Here is a 20,820-nt window from a genome sequence, read left to right on the forward strand (position 1 = left end):
TCTATTTACAATCTAAAATTATTACACAAATTCATAATATAATTTTAGAACAGATATTCGTATTGTTAATACCGTTTAATACGCCATTTTACGGGGAACAATAATTTATACTAGATAATATACTTTAATAAATTTCTAATTTCTTGATTGTTTTTCCAACTTGCATATTATTTTATACTGAAAATGATGGCGCAATCATAATTCAATCTTTGGCTTTACAGATTTGAAGTTATAATTTCAATAGTTATTCCATACTTTTTTGGTCATAAATCTTAATATATTTTAGCTTCATTTATTGCTAAAAATTATTTTCATTTAAAATAACATCTTGTTCCTTCGTCTTTATTTATAATTGTGATATTTTAATACTTTAAATTATTTTAAACATAAATAATATTTTTTAATGTCTAAGAACTTCAGGTTTTTAAAAAAATTGTGTTAAAATTTTATAATTTTTTTCTTCATAAAACCCGTTTTTTTCGAAGTTGTAATTCTTAGTTGATAATTATTATAAACAAAATCGATTTATTTTTAGTCGCTGTAATAAATGTAATTCCTATTACAAGGCAAAGCTCTCCGTTTACTGCCTTTCCATTGAAAATTCCTTAATCATTAGGTGTTCATAAATGGAGGTTCAATTTGGCATTTGGTTCATAATATTGCCGATTCGCAATTCGCAGTTTTATTCGTCACTCGAATTGCGCGCGGCCAAGTCAAACAAGAAATATCGTTTAAATACGTGTTGTAGCTATATGTATAGTATATATAGGTACTCGTTTGTATTATATATTGTACGAGTATAAAATGTAATTTTTATAATTAATTTTTTCTTCAATTTTTTCCACAGTAGGGCAAATGACAAGCAAATATTGTCTACCTTCCGAATGACTCATGGGAAATCAGCTGTATATAATAATAATATATAGTCTTGTGGACTTAGAAATACACTTCCACGTCGAAGCGAAAATAAAAACACGTCATATATTGAAACGTCTCCTCGAGCGTTATTCGTAATACATAATAATTATAGAGTGTACACTGTACAGTAGGTACCTACCAAATACAAATATATTATATTGGTATATACCGTGTATATACCTATAAATATATTATATTGCAACTGTACGGCTACTGGAGTAATGCGATTATAAATTGCACGCGTAATATATATTATAATATAGTTTTCATTCAATTCAGTTCAGTTTTCAATAGAGTCACGTCAGTTTTCAATATCGCGTCTCATTCAGTCATTCGTCGTTAACGTCAGTATTGTCATGCTAAACTGGCCACCGGTGGTGGTGGGGGTGCGTAAGTCGATTACAAAAATATTATCGCCCTCGTGTCCTCCGCCAACTATATATTATAATATTATGTATATGGGTACAGGCAGAGTCGCGCACACCGCCGGGTCATTATTAAACGTCGACGGTGGTGGAGGGTGTCGTTTATTGTTATTATAATTATTTTTCAAATCGGAAAACCGTCATTGTTCGATGGTAAAAAATTTAACTTTTTCTTTTCTCTCTAGTCTCTCTACTCGCGCTGCACACTGCGCACATTTAATACACAGCAAGAAATAAAGTCCGGAAAAAGCTATCAATTATATTCGAAATCGGACGACGGATCCGCGCTGCAGAGGACTAAAACGCGCGAGTTTATTTAATATAATATATATTTTCTTCTCCCCGTCTAGTTATTTTTTCCCCCCATTACCGAGAAAAAAACTTTTCTGCTTCTTCGGGTCGTCCGCATGCAACTATATATATATATATATATGTATATATATAATAGCAGTACACTTCTTATTTTATTTTGTTTCGTCGCCGTGGGTGGAGGTGCGTGCGGGTGTAGTAGTGACGGTGATTTTTTCCCCCTATCTAACGATTTCCGAACCTTTTCCGAATTTTTGCCGAAGACCCGTTATCGTTTAGCCCACTGGCGCTACGGGCGCTTAACGACTTCCGGAGAGACGACACAAAAAGATACCATATACGTATACAATGTGCATCGAGACGGGTTCTTCGTGCGATGGTCATATTACTGTATACTATCATCATTGAAGGCCTGATCTCCGGCCGACGATATCGGAACGCCAAGACGTTTCCGAACGATAAATCTGTATATCTATATAATAATGTAATATATTATTAAGGGTCCGCCGAAACGTCCGTTGTTTTGTTAACAACACATATTATACACAATGAGAACAATATACACATAAATACAGTCGAGTAGTTTATATAGTAATAATATGATAAAATATGTACACATGGTACACTATTTCGATTATATAGTTTCGACGCAAGTCTGCGAGTGAAGACCGACCGTGACAGCGGTAATATATAATATACTTACAGTAATATGCTTAATACAAATATATTTACTAAACATTCATTTATATTTTATCTGTGATAAACCTGTCCACAAATTTGGCATGGTTCAACGTTACTGTCTTGAATCGAGCAAACGTTTTGATGCAACTCAAAAAATAACTACAGACAAACAATTAAAAATAAAAAAAATGAAACTGCAACCGCAACCGCAAAACAATATCGTATCGCAAGTACGACACTATAAGTTAAATAAAATATAACTGTATAGTAGGTATAATTAGTTTTGTGTTCATACATTGTAACGAGTTTTTATGACAGTGTGACATTTATGATCAAATTTAAAAAATATATGGGTTATGTTTATGTTTTTTTATACACTCAATAAAAACTTTTTTTCAGTGTATCGATGATTGAAGTTATAGTTTTTTGAACTGTTTATGTTAAATTATTATTTAATGAAAATAATGAAATACCTTATAATGCGCTTATATTATGTGTTATTGTTTTTTAATGTAGTTATTCTTTAGCAAATAAAATATTGTTGAATAATCTGAAAAAAAATCGGTCTCGTATATTTGAAATTAAATATAATTGGAATATTTTCAAAACATGACGTTTCGAATATTAAAAGTTTATTTTTCATCAAATATCTTCAAAATATTTGGTCGCCATACATTTGAAATCAAATATAAATGAAATATTTTCAAAACGTTGCATATCAGATATTATTAACAAAACGTATTGTTTATAGAATATTTAAATATCATATAGTATCATATTATATAGGTTCGACAGGAACGGTTGCGTAATAAACATTTACAAGACTGTTTTTAAAGTGTGATTATTAAGCGTGATGTACAATTATAACTATAGTAGTATTGTTCTTCTGACACGGTTTATTATTTAATTTGAAAATAAAACAATAAATAGGTGTTATATCAGTTAGGTTAGATTTTATAACGACGACTGTTTGTAACGAATTTTAATTTGGTAATTTTAACATTCAAACAACGATTATATTATATGGTGTGTAAAACCGATTAGGACGATTTTACGATATTTTTCGAACAAAAGGAAATTAAATTATATTATATGTCCGACGAATACGAACAATACCTATAATAGTATAATGATAATAATACCTATAACACGTGCACTCACATCTATTGTAATATTATCGCACACAAGTTAGTTATTTGTGAAATAATGACTATATAGTTTTCTTGCTGACGAAAAAATGATATAAATATATTATAATAATATGATAAAGTGGTGTTTGGAGTTGTATTATTAAGTAGGTATATTGTCATAATATCTATTAGTTATTGCGTCGTCTCCGAGAGCACAACCTATCGTTATGGTATTTTTTAGCCCGTTAAAAAATGTCATCGCGCTCGCCCAAATTTGCGGCTTATATGTTTGAAAAAAAAACACAATATAATATCATATAATATACATCATAATACTCGAAATCCGATTAATGCGGTGTGTGTTTCTATTGTATATATTATAGACAATTTAAGTATTAATCCGCGGGCGGACGCGCGGCATCGGCGAAAAGTTTCTTCGCTCCGCCGAAGACGGAACTTTGCGCGTTATTTGGCTTCATCCAGTCCAGGCCAAAGTACCGGTTAAAATAGTATAATAATAATAATAATACTGTGTAGCCCGAATAATATATATTATGGATTAGTGCTGCCCTTTCGAGCTTCGGATTGGGCGTGTTGAGGCAACGTAAATATATATATATGTGTGTGTGTGTGTGTGTGTGTGTGTGTGTACATAGGCGCTCGAAAAGCCGTAAAGACCTAATGAGGTTTCTGTACAATATTATGCGACTGTCAAATTTAATTAACGTAATTCGTCGAGAGAACCCAGCGGCAATATTTAGTTGTACAGCCGTTAAACCTTTCAGACATTTTTAATACTCGGGAGTACGAAAAAAAAAATAGAGTAAAAGAACACCGCTCAAGTTCGTACAACTATGGATCATATTCTTACAACACAACGTGTCGTCCATAAATCCGTTAACGTTATTTAGTCATAATGCTATTATGTAATATTATTATAATATGGCGTCGAAAATCGCTACGGAGTTGATGAAATCCTAAACATAAATTAAATTAGATTGGCAGTGTTTGATTCCAAAAGCCGTTTAATTATTACAGATAAAAAAAAAATATATATAACCGAACTCTGGAGTCGTAACCTATGTGGATATGTGACTACAGGATAACCGACAGTTCCTATAATACGCATTCGATATTGCGATAAGGCAGGTTTTACATAAAAAATAAAAATATTAATTTCATGATTAATTTTTTCAGTAAAATGATAATGTTATAGTACAATCATATAGCTTTGTGTGTGTGTATCTCTCCAACCTGAGAGAGAGAGAGAGGTTTTGATATTTTTTAGTAATCGTTACAGTATAGTATTATACAAGATTTGAAGTGACTTTAGTACTATAGTCGTACAGAAATAATTTTTACGATCCGCATAATTCTTTTTGTAATCTTTTCCCGTTCACTGAGCGCGTGTAGTTAAACATGTTGGGTAATAATTAAAGAAAACATTTACAACACGAAAATATGTTTCACGCTCATCGCCCTGTGCAGTGCTTGCCTTTTCAAAACGGCGTGTGTATATACTTAAGACCGGCTGGTGTTTATTTTATTATATTGTAGTTCGTTACTGCAACGATAGCGTATACACTGAAAAGCGACTTGTACGATACTACGCACATAATACGTCCTATATCTGAGCCCAACGCTCTGATTTCGTATAAACCTATGACCTGCCTTCATGTTATTGTCAATCAACAAGCATAATAATATGTACGCACTAATACTACGCTTAATAGACGATAAATTAAATTAAAATGATTTTTAAGACGTCTTGTCGAACGCGGTTCATCGATTTTGGTTTCTTTCGCATTTGATTAAAAAAATCAATATAGCATAATAATATACTACGCTATATAGTAATCCGTGTGGTTTCGAGAAAAATTCGACTCGTATAGTGTGGGTGAACACATCACACGCGTCGTATGTACTTACGACTTTTTTCGATGTTTTTTCGACCCGAGTGAACAAAACGCATAAAACAGTCCACTCGTAAAATACTATTATGCACAGACGGGCGAGTCGAGATGAGTACGAAACGAACGCGACAGAGTGCAGCGAATATCGTTGCCCGACGGCACCGCCGCCGCCGCCGATAAATTCTCGACATGTGTCTATTATGATATCATATTATAGTGATAGCGGGAACGCGGGTGGCGGCGGTGGTGGTTGTATGTATATTATTATAATAATATTAACATGTTTATATTATATAAGTCGCGCACAGATGTCGGTTGAGACGCGTGTCTGCAGCCGGCGTCGACGAGCGGGTTTATCTTTTGGGATTTCCATCACAAAACCCTCCCCCCCACCCAATAGATCACGTGGCGCCCGGGGCGATGTGATGCGCTCACATAACTACACTCACTTTCAAATAATATACTAATAATATTATACCTACGTTACCTGTGCAATGTTGATATGTTTACGCGACGATATTGTGCAGCACAATATCATATTTTCGTAAGTCGCGTCACCGCTACAGGTGTCGGTTTGGCGCTTGCAGCATGTGATGATCTCCGTCGGCCGGTCCCTTTTGCGCAGCACCTATATAATATGGCCGGCGAACGCGTATATAATGTATTATTATCTAAAATAATATAATTATATAATATTTTATATTAAACACGTAAACGGGTAGGTAATATTATACTACTGCGCGTGACGGCGGCGATCGAGTGCGGACCGAGATGGCGTTTATATTAATAAATTATTATATTATATACGCCGAGCGCGTCGATACAACGCGCGAGCCGATAGTGGTCCGCGGACTGAAAACGAGCGAGATCGAGATGGGGACAGAGACTATCGATAATGTCGCGGACAAGGCACGCGGGTGACACGCATCCGCGACCTATAACACGCGGTATGTTATTAATATTAAATATTGTGATGTAAAAAATATTATATTGTACGCCACACTCAGCCGGCGATAACGTTTATTTTTTATTATTTTTTTTTTTTTTTACTTTTTAAATACCGTATAATAAAATATTACAATAATAATAATAATAATTACAACCGTCGGGTGTCGCGTTCCGTCGATCCGCGCGTCATCCACGACGACTCTCCGACCACGATAGAAAATGGCCGTCGGGTCGCGTGAAAAACAGCAGCGGAAGTCTGCCGCAGCCGGTGGCGGATACGACGATAATAGCGCAATATTGTTTTTACAAGAGGAATATCGTGAGCGTTTCGTATGCATTGAGACGATGATGTTGTACAATAATGTACGACTATTATTATTGATACAGACAGTCTATACGTGCGCAGTCGTAAATTTTCAATTGTAATGTCCGCCGCCGCGTACGTATTACGACAGTTTTAATCGATTTGTTAAAATCGTATCCACATTTCCGAGCATAAAATATTGTTTATTTATATATATATATATATTGTGTGCGTGTGAGTGTGTGAGTGTAAATACGTCCGGTCAATTTTTCTGATGGTTTTAAATTGATATTACATGCTACGACACACACTGGCACACTGCACACACGTTGTGTAAGACTCCTCTTTACACAATAACAATATTATATCTATACAGGCCAATCCATTCGATCAGCTACACTCGTTTTACGGTAATCTATATAATTATTATTTTCAAATGTGGGCTTTAACTAGTTAAAAAGTTAATTTTCTAATTAACTTAAGAACTGGTTTAATTGACTGTTGAAACAACTTGCAGCCTTTTTTCATTTGTTTTGAAATGGTTGGTTTTAATAGTTTTATACGCATTAGTTACTGTGTACACACGGTTTTAAATAAAAATATTATAATGCTATAATAATAATAGTCATGACTAATAATACTATAATCATTAATTTCTGATTTCTGTTATGTTACCTACTTTATAAAATAGGAAATATTTTTATTTCGAAAATCAAAAATATTGGCTGAGAAATCTATAGTGATACCCGATAATCGCATCATCCTGTATAAAATATATTATTTTTATTATATTGCGTGGCATGACATTTGCTCGTAACTTGTAACACTGCAATTATTATATATTATAGAATATAGATAAAAAAATAAGTTACGAGAATTACGAGTCCTTGTTTTTTTTCCTAAGAAACTAACCGGCCAATAGTAAGCGTGTGTGGAATAAATAAAAACATTTTCATTGCTTGTAAATGCGCTTTGTTAGAGTGAATATTAACATTAGGCATACTTCGATGCTTACAATTATTTACGATATGTTTGTATTTTGTTCACAGTATATTATTATAATATTATGACCCAAATCCGATTATTTTTATACGTTAGAGAGCGTGCAAGTAAATATAATGAATTTAAAGAAGAATAAGATACAAGCACAGTTGTACTGAAATATTTCTATAGGTTACTTGTTGATGCCGAACTGGTCGATTGTTCACAATTAACAGACTGCATTTTGGAAAACAAATCCTACCACACCTATGATATTTTTAAAATTGATTTGGCAGATTAAACATTTTTTTTTCCATAAGTTATAATATTACCAAAATATTTATTTTAGAAAAATTCCATCCTCACATGAAAAAAATGAACTTTTATTGAATCACTGAGAATTTCTATATTTTTTTTTCATTGTATTACTAAATATTTATATCTCAACTGTGTGCTGAAATCTAAACAGGTGTACTTTGGAGAATGGAGTTCATTCAATAGATAAATAAAACAATGCAGTACGATTTATCTCTCAGAATATAATATAGTAAAACTCGGATTTATATATTTTGTTTAGGATTTAAAAATTAATTAAATTATTACTTTGACATGCAATTATAAATTATGGTTTGTATTATATTATTATAAGCAATTTATATTAATAACGATAACAACAATTAAGAAAATTAAAATATTTTACGGTCCACCGTATTCTTCATGAAGAATGTTGTCTGCACGTATATAATAATATATAATAGATATATTATATATTGTGCAGTAGGTATAGTCTCAATTCTGTCATTATCAATGGTATTGTATCATTGTAAGATTATTTCGTTTTTAAACTTAATTTTTAAAGTTTGAACATTAACTAAAGACATTCAAAGTTATTTTCAGTTATTCGACTTTATTTCGTAAATGTGACTTTTCTTATTTTTAATTTCAGATTAAGCTTACCTAATTTTTTTTTATCTGCATCCCAGCGTGAATATTAACCGGTTGCTATGAATATTCATTGAGTAGATTCGTACAAAGTACAACTGTCGTTTGTATTGATATGAAAATACTAAAACAACGCAACAAAACACGAACAAATTATCCCTCTTGTAATGCATTTTCATAAATCGTTTGAACAATATACAATATTTCATCATAATAGAACAGCCAGAGTTTGAAACGAGCTTTTGTTTCCACCCAAATAAACTCTTGTAAATATATCATACTTATTTTGTGCCGAAATGTAATTATTACAACAGAAAATTACATTAGTATGGAAAACCTTGACGTGAATATTAATTCGTCCGTCGTATACCGTATGGCATACCTATTATATTAATATGTTTATTTTTATTTATTCTTCAAGTATAATATAATGGGCTCCGCTGAACGTCTGTGGGGTGGACCCAAAATAATAAAATATTAATGTATAATAATATATGTAGGTAGGTATAGAAGAAAGTGTATGATATTATGGGATTGTACATTATAATATATACCTGAAAATCCCCGCGTATATTTCACAACAAATGTTTTCTTCGAATCGTGTACACAATGCTTAGTATTGCTGTCGATAGGTACACCAATATTAGGACGAGGAAACCAAGGTTTTGTACTAGATATTTCGTTCAGGATCGTCTAAAAGTCCACGGTTGAGGAGATCCTTAAACTTAAAGAAGAATCGGAGATGACCAGATAGGCGGTAAATAGATGAGGAACCATTTTCTGAAGAACCAGCAATGTGGTGGGTTCTGGCCGGATTGTGAAGAGGACTTCCTAGAAGGCGGCGAAGTCTACAGCTGGTCTGGTCGGCCTAAGACGTCATAATAGACAAAGTAGCTAATAAACATAAATAATAAATAAATAATCTAACGACTTGTACACCCACTGGAGGCTCTGGAATCTGAGCTTGTTCACTATAGCGTTCCCTGTGGCAGGCAGTCCCCGGTCCTCTATGTGTGCCATAATAGTATTGCTATATTTTTGATTATTTGAATAAACGATCCAGCATGGGGGCAAGTCTCGTGAAAACAATTCACCCCCATATACCAATCGATTTAAAAAAAAAAGGTATACCAATATGATACCGTATACCACGTGTAGCGAGAAATAATCAGATCACACTATTTACGTTTGTACAAATGCATAAAAAGTATCCAATAGGCAATAGCCGAATAGCGTATAATTATTATAAGTAGGTATATATACTGCGGACGTCGATTGTATTATGGGATTTCGGTTCGTTTAACGTTGTGCAGACACGACTACCGCTTTTCACATCATAATAATATTATAATAATTATATAATAATAATATTATAATAATTATATAATAATAATATTGTACATATTATTATTATTATTATTATATTAATAGCGCGAGTGGTGAGCCCACTTTGTGTATATCGCGGACTCCGATCTCCCGAGTCGACTCGTCGAGAACCCGGAAAACAAAGAGGTTATAGGTTAGATTCGGTCTTTGACGTCTTTGTACGCGGGCACGGTTGTACATAATAGGAGGCGGTACACGATAATACGACGTCGTTGCTGCAGTAGTTATATTATTATTATATGTTAAGTTCGGCGCGCATTGTTGTTCGCGGATTTTGTTATTCCGTCCGCGCGGTCAGCCGAAAAATTTGAATACCTACGCCGCCGTAGTTGGCGGCCGAAAACCGGCGGCGACAGTTCTCCGCTCGGCTCGTTCACAATTAAGACGCGTTTTTCCCGTTTCGGTTATTTCTCTTCTTCTTTACATCTACCGCGACGGCGGCGGTGGATTACCATCTCCGTATATTATTATACATTATTATTATATTATAAGCTTCTCGTCGTGACGCGCTCCTACCTACCTACGTGTCCGGGTTTTGATATCGTCCGCGACATCCGACGACGAGGTCTCGCCGCCCGTGACGCACACGGCCCTCCCGTGAAAACCCTCGTCCCCAGAAGTATACAATACCATAATGTTGTGCGGTGACGACGGGAGGAAAATATCGTCTCTCTTGCGGTAAGAGGAGGAAGGGAGGACGACGACGACCACCGACCAACAGCAATCGCGGGGACAACAAACTGACGACGACGACCGGCAGCGATGACCATCGTAATAATAATAATAATAATATGCTCGTGGGATTCCGTCGCGGTGCGTTAGTATAATGTTATTATTATTATTATTATCATTATTATGCGCAGTCGGAACGTCGGCGACGCGTAAAAGAAAAATATTATACCGGCTGTCGCCGCGCTCGCAAAAAAAAAAAAAACAAAAAAAATATTTTAAATTTAGTCTGGGAATCGAAAAATTTTGCCAACCGCACACACGCGCGTTATTAGGTATATATATATATATATATAGTAATAATATGTTGTATATAACGGAGCGTAGTACCTATACGCCAAAGAATTTCGACGCGTGATGCCCGCCGACCGGCGGCGGTACGTTTTCACAGCGCGTATTCAGCTCCGTTTTATATTTTATACACGATACATACCACCTACATTATACTATAACAATATGTGCCCGTGTGCGTGGTGTGCGTTCGTACAATAGGTGATGAATTACACGACCTCTGTCCGTATAATATAACAATATCTTTCCGGTGCTAATGCGTATTTCGTCGAGCGGTGTGCGCCGAATGTGTCGCGAGCCGAAATATTCGCACGACGAGACGCGATCTCGAAACGTCGTCCACATAATCCGCCGCCGCCGCCGCCGTCATTCGTTTAAGAGCAAATTCGTGACGTCCGCGATACATCAACACTGCCACGGAGGAGGATATAGTGAATGGAGTCTCTGGCAAACCGATTCGGAACACGCGAGTGATGCAGCGTTTAGACACATAGGCTGCAGTGCACTCGAATCGGGAAAAAATTTAGTAGACGAGCTCGATCCGACGATTTAAAAACTGCATTCCGAATGCAAAGTTATTGAACACAGACCCGGCTTTATATATTTATTATTTAAATTAAACATATAATTCGTGTCTTGCATTTAACTTAAAAAAATATATTTTAACATAAATATAAAATTTCCATTTTGTTAATTAAACCAGATAAAAAATAAAATAACTATCAACACCATTATTCAATATATTATTATTTATTAAAATTTCAATAAACATAATATAATAACAAAGTTATTATTGTATTCGGCTAGAGAGAAGGGTCGTTGAACAGACGGAGTGGGTCGCCGCAACGACGTGCCTATCGCGTGGGAACCGTGTCTATATAGAATAGCCGAACAATAATGTCTACACACGTGTTATAAAATAAACTGATCTAAAAATTTTAAAACAATTATTAAATCTATTTAAATTTTTCAACAAATTTATTGACAACAATTTAAATCCACATTTGATGAAAAATTAATTAGGGCATTAGATTGTGCCGTTGCGTCCTTCCGTCCCGGTCAAATAAAATAGTTGGGGTGGCTGGTACGCAAATCAAAAGAAAAATAATAATTAAGGCGCAACATCCCCCTGCACACCCTCTCACCATTTGAGAAATGCATATAGGTATTGTTAAAGCGACTAACCACAAGTATTGCTGCAGTATTGGGTGCAATATATTGTGCAAGACTTTAAACAGGGGCGGCATTTCAGATCTTTGCGTGAAATGCAAATATATTACCTTAATCAGAGTCGTTATAGCCATATAAGTAGGTACATTCAGTCATTCAGAATTAAAAATGTTTCTATAACACATTACGACACTTCAATAATTAATCGTTTTTTCTCTAACACCAATTAAAACAAGTAGGTACGCCAAAAAATTTTTAATATTGTTTTCAACTAAAAATAATTAAGTAAAAGAAAATTTAGGAGATAATTTAGGATGGTTATAGTCTTGAAGTGCTTAAAATGTTCAATACTAATAATAATTCAATAATAATATATCTATAGAAGAAATTAAATTCAAAAACAATCCGTTTTATCATAAAAAATAACTTCATTAACAAAGTATTATGTGTGAAATATAAAGAGAATCTATATATGGGATGCAAATATACTCCCTATTGGATCTCGAAAATTACGCCTCTGTTCCTAAGTAATTTTTTTTAGAATTTTATAGGAAATGAAAACTTAATTTATGTTACCGAAAATATGAAAATATGGTAAAAAATATTTCGATATCTAATTCGGCGTAAATATAGCTTTTTTCAACGCGCTGCTGATATTGTGTCATAGTTGGTTTAGAAATAGTGGTATTTCAAAGATAATTAATGTGCGGTGGAAACTCGATTTTTAAAAATGTTTTACTTTAACTGAACATGACATTATGAACTACACTCATTGTGCCTAATGCCTGTGTACACGTATAATAACATGTCGCAGCGTATGCGCCGTGTGCGTGGAAACGGTGCGATTCATTTATGGTGCGGCGCTCGCGGTCGGTAAACAATAAACGGAAACAGACGCGATCGACGGCGTTCAACTACGATCGATAATATGCAGTTTATATGCTGTATATAGGTGTTCTCTTTCCCCATTCAGGTACAGCTGAGTATTGGAGCGAGAGTAAAATGAAATATATATTTCTCTCGGAGAACGCACATAATCGAATGGCTCGAAGACGACGACGTTCGATGAAATCCGTATATAGTATTTACGCGGCGGAACTGCGGCCGTCATCGAAGACCGAAGTAGGCAGGTAATGATATATATAATATATAGGCAGGTACGGTGTAAAAAAAATAACCGTGTGCGGTCTTTCGGTTAGAACTACAACTACAGGCGCGTCTAGATGGATGTTTGTTCGGACGGGAAAACGAAGAGTACGAGGCGGAAAACGAAATGATTTATCCGAGTGGAACATAATAATATAATATTCTTGTCCTACCATACAACTGCTGAAGCTATTTCATTGTTTCGGGTAATCGCGTGAAGGGCACACACATACACAACGAGAAAAAACGTTCTATTCGCCTGTCCCTCCCTGCTGCCGCGCCACGAGGCAGACATCCCATTCGTTATACGACAGATATAAATTCTCAGAACGTCACCGTAAGCGCGAAATGAAATTTTAAACGCGAAATATCGTCTCGAACTACGCTTTTCTGCGCTGAAGGTTTTTACGCCGTGGAGTCGACGGAATGATGGGTCTTATAACGACATCACTATATATACCTACCTATCTTGGAGTGTAACTCAATTTTCATTTTTTTCGCGTGTGATCGATGGGGAAATTCGTCGAACCTGTCATCGTAACGCGTTGTTCGGTGAGTGGAAAACGATTTTCTACAGTTGTAATGAACTTGAAAATGTTAAACAATTCTTAACGAATAAAATAATTAATCTACTGTGAAGAATTTGTTCATGGAACGCCATGAAGTCATTTAAACGTTTTCAAGCGGCAAGACATCACGTCCTGTGCAGAGAGACAGGCCGGGAAAAGGTGTCACATACGTATACATAATATATTTAGGATGATGCGAGTGAAAAGTATTTGTAGTTTTAAACTAAAATACATATCTAACGGCTAACCGATTATAATATTATCAAACAATTTAATGGCAACTAGGACAAATTTTATGTTGGCTTCGTGACCTTTCTTTCTTCAATTGTGTGAAATATTATCATCTACCCATCTTATGTATTTATAAGTGGATAGTTTAAGACACTCTAGCAAGTTCTAGCAGTTTGGTACCTTGAACTGGTGACTTCACCTTTTTCGGGCCGTTTGCAATAAATTTATTTCGATGTAGGTAACTGCATGCAAGTATCAAATTTAAGTGTTATACATAATAATTAATAATATATTAGATGCTATATAATATATGTAATATATATATAAATTATAAAAATGTTTTAGCAGTTTTATATACCTATATGTACTGGTGAGTTTAAAAGTTTATTATTATTATTATTATTGGATGGCTGCATCCAAATTGCATGACAAAACTCAAATTCGGGTCGAATTGTGTGCCAATTTTTTATTGGGTGCAATAGAATTGCATGGCTGATTTTTAAATTTTCATATATTAATATGTTCACAAAATTGAAGGTTCAACATCTTCCTCCGTTCAGTTTTACCGAGGAGAGTCTACTCCAATAGTATATCAGAGATTAGATTTAGTTACCAAAATTCTATAGTCAGTAAAGACAATTTTAAATCGTATATCGATATACGACAAAAATCACTTGAAAATTCATTGAATCTTAAATTAAGGGGACTTATTATACCTATAGTGATTAAGATTTTCTATTATTTAATGATGGAAATGTAAATATAATAAATTATAGTCTATGCTATATTATATAGGCCCTATATAGGTTTATAGGTGGACAGATTGCTTCTCAATAAAAATCTTGCTAACACACGCCACTAAAAAATTCTACAATTGCAGTCCTAAGCCTGGAAAAGTGTAAAGGAAAATTTAAAAATACCTAAATATATATTGTAGCATCTATATTATGTTACAGTTTATAATATAATGTACTATATATTATTAAAACACCTTAAATTTTATACTCGAGTAGATACTAATGTCCCAGAAGTCATCATTTCTTGAACTAAATAGAACGGGAAGAACTATTAAACATATATTATATTTTCCGATTTATGTTTCGATAAAAATATGATAACTGATAATAAAAAATACTTCAATCATCCGTATACTTATCAGTTGTTACATAAAGGTTATAATATATAAATGTTATAAATTGGCAATTGCCATAAGCGAGGAAAACAATTTTTACTTTAATGACTTATTAGTTATATTATATCCAATTTATATTTGATGGACATATTATGAAAACTTTTAGATGGCTTAACCACATCCCACCTCCTCGAGCTATTGCCTATAGTTACGCCCATTAATATGCTGATTCCCAGTTACAAGGTACCTATTACTTCGTAATTTTAATAATGATTTTAATATCATATATGATAAATGTATAATGTGTGTTTCTATATATTGTTTTTGAAATGCAACATAGATTGGAGAGTACACAGAGATGCATCGAAGAACAACACTTTTTTCTCATCTTAAATTTTGCATTTTAATAAGGATATTTATAAATAAAACCAATAAATTGATTACAAGTGTATGTGCTCCAATCACTTATTTTATTTTTTGTTTCAGAAATTTGAAGTTATCAGAAAACCCTGGCTGACTGGAGAAACCTGAATCAAAGTTCGAGTCCATACTGTAGCTGGCGTATACATAATTATAAATTATCATATACATTTGGAATGTCGACAAGTATTTAAAAAATTAGAAACTATCGGTCGACAAAAATACTTTATTCGCTATACTTGTTTGTTTGGAGATTAATTCCGAAATATTAGATTAGGTTTGCAACGAACAAAATAGTGGTCGGACAAACATATTATTATGACATTGACGGACTGATTGCGTTAAGAATTCGAATGGATGTTAAGTTTTGATTTTAAATATTACGCAATTCCATGGCCATCATCGTCGTCGATACTGTTATTGAAAATAAAAATCCGTAAAGAGGCCGTACACTGGTGCGCGATAATAGTAAGTTGTTGCTGTAGGATTGAGCGCAAGACGTCATGTTTTTTAAATAAATATAACCAAACGTGAGACAGCTGCGGAAACATTAAAGCTGTTGGAAACGCACACGAAACACAAGGAAAACCGGCTGCGCTATACTCCGCGTGCTCGCTCGATACACGATTCGAAAGCGTCATAAATTTAGTGATTAATTATTACCATCCGAACAATCAACGAAATTCGTTAAATATTATAAAAGAGTAAGTAAACAGAATTCCGTCAAGAAGCTGTATGTATAGAAATTTAATGAAATAAAACTTATTCACGAATTTATTTAATTTGCAATAAAAAAAATGTGGATATAATAGTAATAGATTTAATAAGCCAGCGGAGACAGGAGTAATCAAACGGCTTAAAAACGTTCAAAATTTAATTACGATTTTAATGGTAGGCATTTACTATTTACAAATTACACGTTATTATATATTGGAGTTGTTTAAAATAGTTTATAGTAATCTTCAGACGACTAAAGCCTACACGGAGTGATTCATAAAATACAAAACAATCAATTATCCATTTTTTTTTTCTTACTTTTAAATAAATACATTTTAAAGTAAGAAAATGTTGACTTACATTAGATGTAGACGCTTTTATTATATAACAAATTTATAGAAACAATCGACGAAGCAATGTATTTTATAATATAATATGTATACAGCTGAATATCATAATTTGTATCATATAATTTTTTCATGACATCATTGAATTTTATATCTACTTTCTGCGATCGGGTGTAAATCCTAAATAGCGGTATAGACGTCATTATTGATGATAATATAAGTCATCAACAAATGAATTTCAAGTATTGATTATGCGAAAGATGTGCAGCATAATAATATCAACAATCTAATGAGGAGATCTCGTTGAAACTATTAACTAATCTTATAAAAAAAAATAATTACCAGTTTAGACCAAAATATTGCGCATGTTGATATAAAGCGTATGTGAACGTATGAACCTGTTGGAACCAATTTCTAATATTTTAATACAAACAGCATTTTGCCATTACATTTCTCAAGGGCCTAGGACTGTCAAACAGTGGTGGCGTTGTAAAATTGTGATTGTAAAATGTTTTAAAATGTTGGTGTATTGTTATTGTTGTTTTAGAGTTACATATCTATTCACTTTTTGGCTATACCGCACAGTATACCATTATAGGCATATATGGATGAAAAATGGAAAATTGTGCTCAACTGACAAAAACATCTAAAATGTTCAAGTCTTAATATATTAAGTTTTAAATATCCATCGAATGGTCCAAACGTGCTTTACCTCGTTATACCTATCAACGCCCAAAATAAATATATTTTTTCGTATAAAATGCGTTATGGATACAATAATAATGTATAATATTATACATGGTTTACTTACGGTATATACCTGAGTGTATGGAGATTTACTATATATTATAAGTACCGTCGACCGTACGAAAATCTACCTGTGTTTTATCCTCTGCAGTTTCGCACTTACAACACCCACGCCCTATACATATTTTATAGGTACGCTCACGACTTAGTATTCACTTACAATGCTCGACCCGTATTTTACCTGGACGCTGTTTACACATAAAAAAGGTCGTGTTATTGTAATCGCATTTCATCACGCTAGCAATCAAAAGACCTCATCTCACAATGATTTTATATCATTATATCGTTATTATGGACACAATAAAATCATATTAATATACTGGCGCCACTTTACATACACGTGCATATACATAATACGTAACTTGAAGTATATTATATTATTTTAATACGAAATAAAAACAACAACATATAGAACCGATAAGTTATGATTAGGTACCTAGTCAAAAGTCAAATGAATATATACTTCATAATATTATGACGAGTGGATGTTACCATACGATTTAATCTTTTTCAAAAAATCCTACGTCCAAACTTTCAAAGTTAAATAATCCAAAAATTGTTATGGTTTTGTAACACACAAACTAAAACAAATTTCCCTATTAATTTTAGTCTAAACCGTATTTCTTGGCGTTTGAATCGTTATAATAATATCATTATAAATATATTATAGCCTAAACAAATACAATCTTGCATTTACATCGTACAGCAAATAGCAATTGTTTATGTCATTCACGCGAAAGTAATATTAAAAGGTACCCTTATATAATGTTTCAAACAAGATGTTTATAATATATATTTTTTTAAATACAATTATTAAGTATATTTTGTGGTTTGTACCCGCAGTAAAGACATTAACGATGTGATAGTTTTCATACCACGTACACATTCACCGTGACGGTTCGATGCTGAATCGTTAGAATATAAAATATAATATACTATCTCATTCGCTGTATATGAATAATAATTTGCTTTTCTCTCACTATATACAACTACTGACAACTATACGGCGAGATAACGATTGTCTCGTGTCGATGTACAAATACTATATAGTATATAGTAGTTGTACGTGTCGCAGTGTGTATTTATAACGTATAGGAGGTACCCTATATAATTTGTATCATTATTGCATGCTCGGCTATAATAGTATTATACAATATTGTTGAGTACATCATAATATTATATTATATATAAATTGTACATTTTCGTATACAGCAGTTCTCCGGACAAGGATTCTTCTAAAGTGAATTTTTTATTATATGTGTGTGTGTGTGCGGATAATAATGAGAAACACAAAATTATAATAGGTAGGCTGTCGCAATCGAAACAAAACGCGTTCGTGTGTTCTGCGTGTGGACTATATTAATACTAAACAATGATTATAATCAGCAAAAACGACTACCGGTGGTGCAAGGGGGTACAATTCAGTCGTACACCGGATCGGTTTGATTTTAAATTATATATATTACGATTTAATCTACCTACGCATTTTTTACCACGTCCAACTGTGATTTTTTTAACCCAACTGATATTACTTAAAAATTGAATTTTGACCGGGCCGCACTAAATATTGTAATGTACACTTGCGCCCCCGCCGATAAATATCTATAGTTTCAGCACTGATTGTAGTATTATGTAGGTATATGCATATAGTTTTGTATATTACCCGGCTATAATAGAAAAATAGCTGAAACGTCTCCGAACCGGCCGCCCGCGCTATGATATTGCGACGTGTGCTGATATAATATGTTTGGTGTTGAATCCGCCTCTCCTCCAGTAATATGGACCACGTGCAGTTGACTGTTCGGTCGTCGTAATCACACTGCCGCTCTCTTTGTGGGGTGTCGGAAAAGGGATCAATGTATTATGCGGGGCGTATTGTTACCGCACGGGAGGTTCATGGTAGGTAGACGACGACCAAATTCGTATGTATACAATATATTATTATGTGTGCAAAGACGTATTCAGATTTGTTGTGCTCGGGTGCTGTTTTTTCACCACCGGACCACCACTCATCGACCCCACTCATCGACAGTCCTTATAAACGAGTATTTTTTTTCACAATAGAATTAACGTAGAAGTTACATAATATAATATAGTTTACCAGGAAAAACAAATTCAACAAAGAAAAAGTGAATCCAATGAACAAGATCTCTGTGTTATTCAGTTCATCGTTAAATCATTATCAGTGCGCGTGATAACGAGATTGAAAAAAAAAATAACGAACAAAATTACAGCAAGGCTGTAGCCCCTGGGCCGTATTTACTTTTACGTGGTTCTAATATTTTATAGACTATTATAGATGTTTATGGGTATGGACGGTATGGTTGCAAATTTATTAAATTTTTTTTATTTATAATATTATAATAGCTAAACATGTTTGCTGACAATAAAACATCACATAATACAAATCCTTTATAAATAGGTATAATATATTACTAATATATCATATAAATAAATTTTAATCCACACCTCCTCCATTTAACTGCACCTGAATCCGCTACTGTGGTACTTAGTGGTTGCAGGGCCGGAACTACTAAAGGACAGCCGGAGAAATGCCACTGGTCGGTTAGTCAAAGTACCTCTAATCGTCGGGAATCGGATGGCGCGGTGGACGTGGAGAAAACATCGAACGGTAGCCATTGTTTTTATTTAGGGCCTGACCTCCGGAAAATATAAACAACGTGGTTACCAGCTCATGGACATATCAAAAAGGTCGGTTTCCACTCATTGAGATAAAACACACGGATTCCTATCTTCACAAAACACTATATTTTTTTGGCCAACGTAACGGAGAGAGAAACGATGCGGATCTCACAGAAGCTTATGATCGATAAAGGAACTAACGTTATACTATTTTAAACAAGAGTGAAAAGAGATGCAACTTTATATGATTGCAATTAACAATAATGGTATCAGTCGTTGTGTTGGCCAACCGATTCGTATACAGTGCCACACTCATAAGTTTAATACCTAACCTGCAATTGTTTCCACTACATACGCTCGCGTGCACGTGCATAAAAACCCTTTGCTGTGATAAGTATCCGTGATAAGCTTTCGGTATACTAGAGTGTTTATATAGGTACGTACTTACCACATGATAAACCACGTTTTCGTGTGGTTGGATCTAGTTCAACAATATTTCGTGCACACGCGGTAGAATAATATTGATACCTACTCAACCTTCCACCTAAATATTTCTGTTAACATGTTTATACAACGTAAACACGTAATTTTGGTGTCGCAAAACCGAATCACGTGAGTTGCGTCCACGATGAATTTTACGAATTACGATATTAATTATTAATATACTGCAGTAAACCTAAG

General features: G+C 33.9%; 1 protein-coding gene across 3 annotated transcripts in view; it reads right to left on the reverse strand.

The window, feature by feature from the left end:
- LOC132950545 (prestin-like) overlaps positions 1-20,820 on the reverse strand; it is a 107,084-nt gene that overhangs the window by 62,802 nt on the left and 23,462 nt on the right. The window contains exon 1 of one of the 3 annotated variants that reach the window (XM_061022056.1): positions 19,160-19,180. The exons of 1 other annotated variant lie outside the window; for it this stretch is intronic. The gene's annotated coding sequence lies outside the window, so the exon portion shown is untranslated. Of the gene's footprint in view, positions 1-5,863; positions 6,244-19,159; positions 19,181-20,820 lie in introns of those variants that run through there. One more of the 3 variants, XM_061022054.1, reaches the window with a different exon arrangement.

This window comes from Metopolophium dirhodum, chromosome 8 (genome assembly GCF_019925205.1).
Source record: "Metopolophium dirhodum isolate CAU chromosome 8, ASM1992520v1, whole genome shotgun sequence".
In the NCBI taxonomy this organism is placed as follows: Eukaryota; Metazoa; Arthropoda; class Insecta; order Hemiptera; family Aphididae; genus Metopolophium; species Metopolophium dirhodum.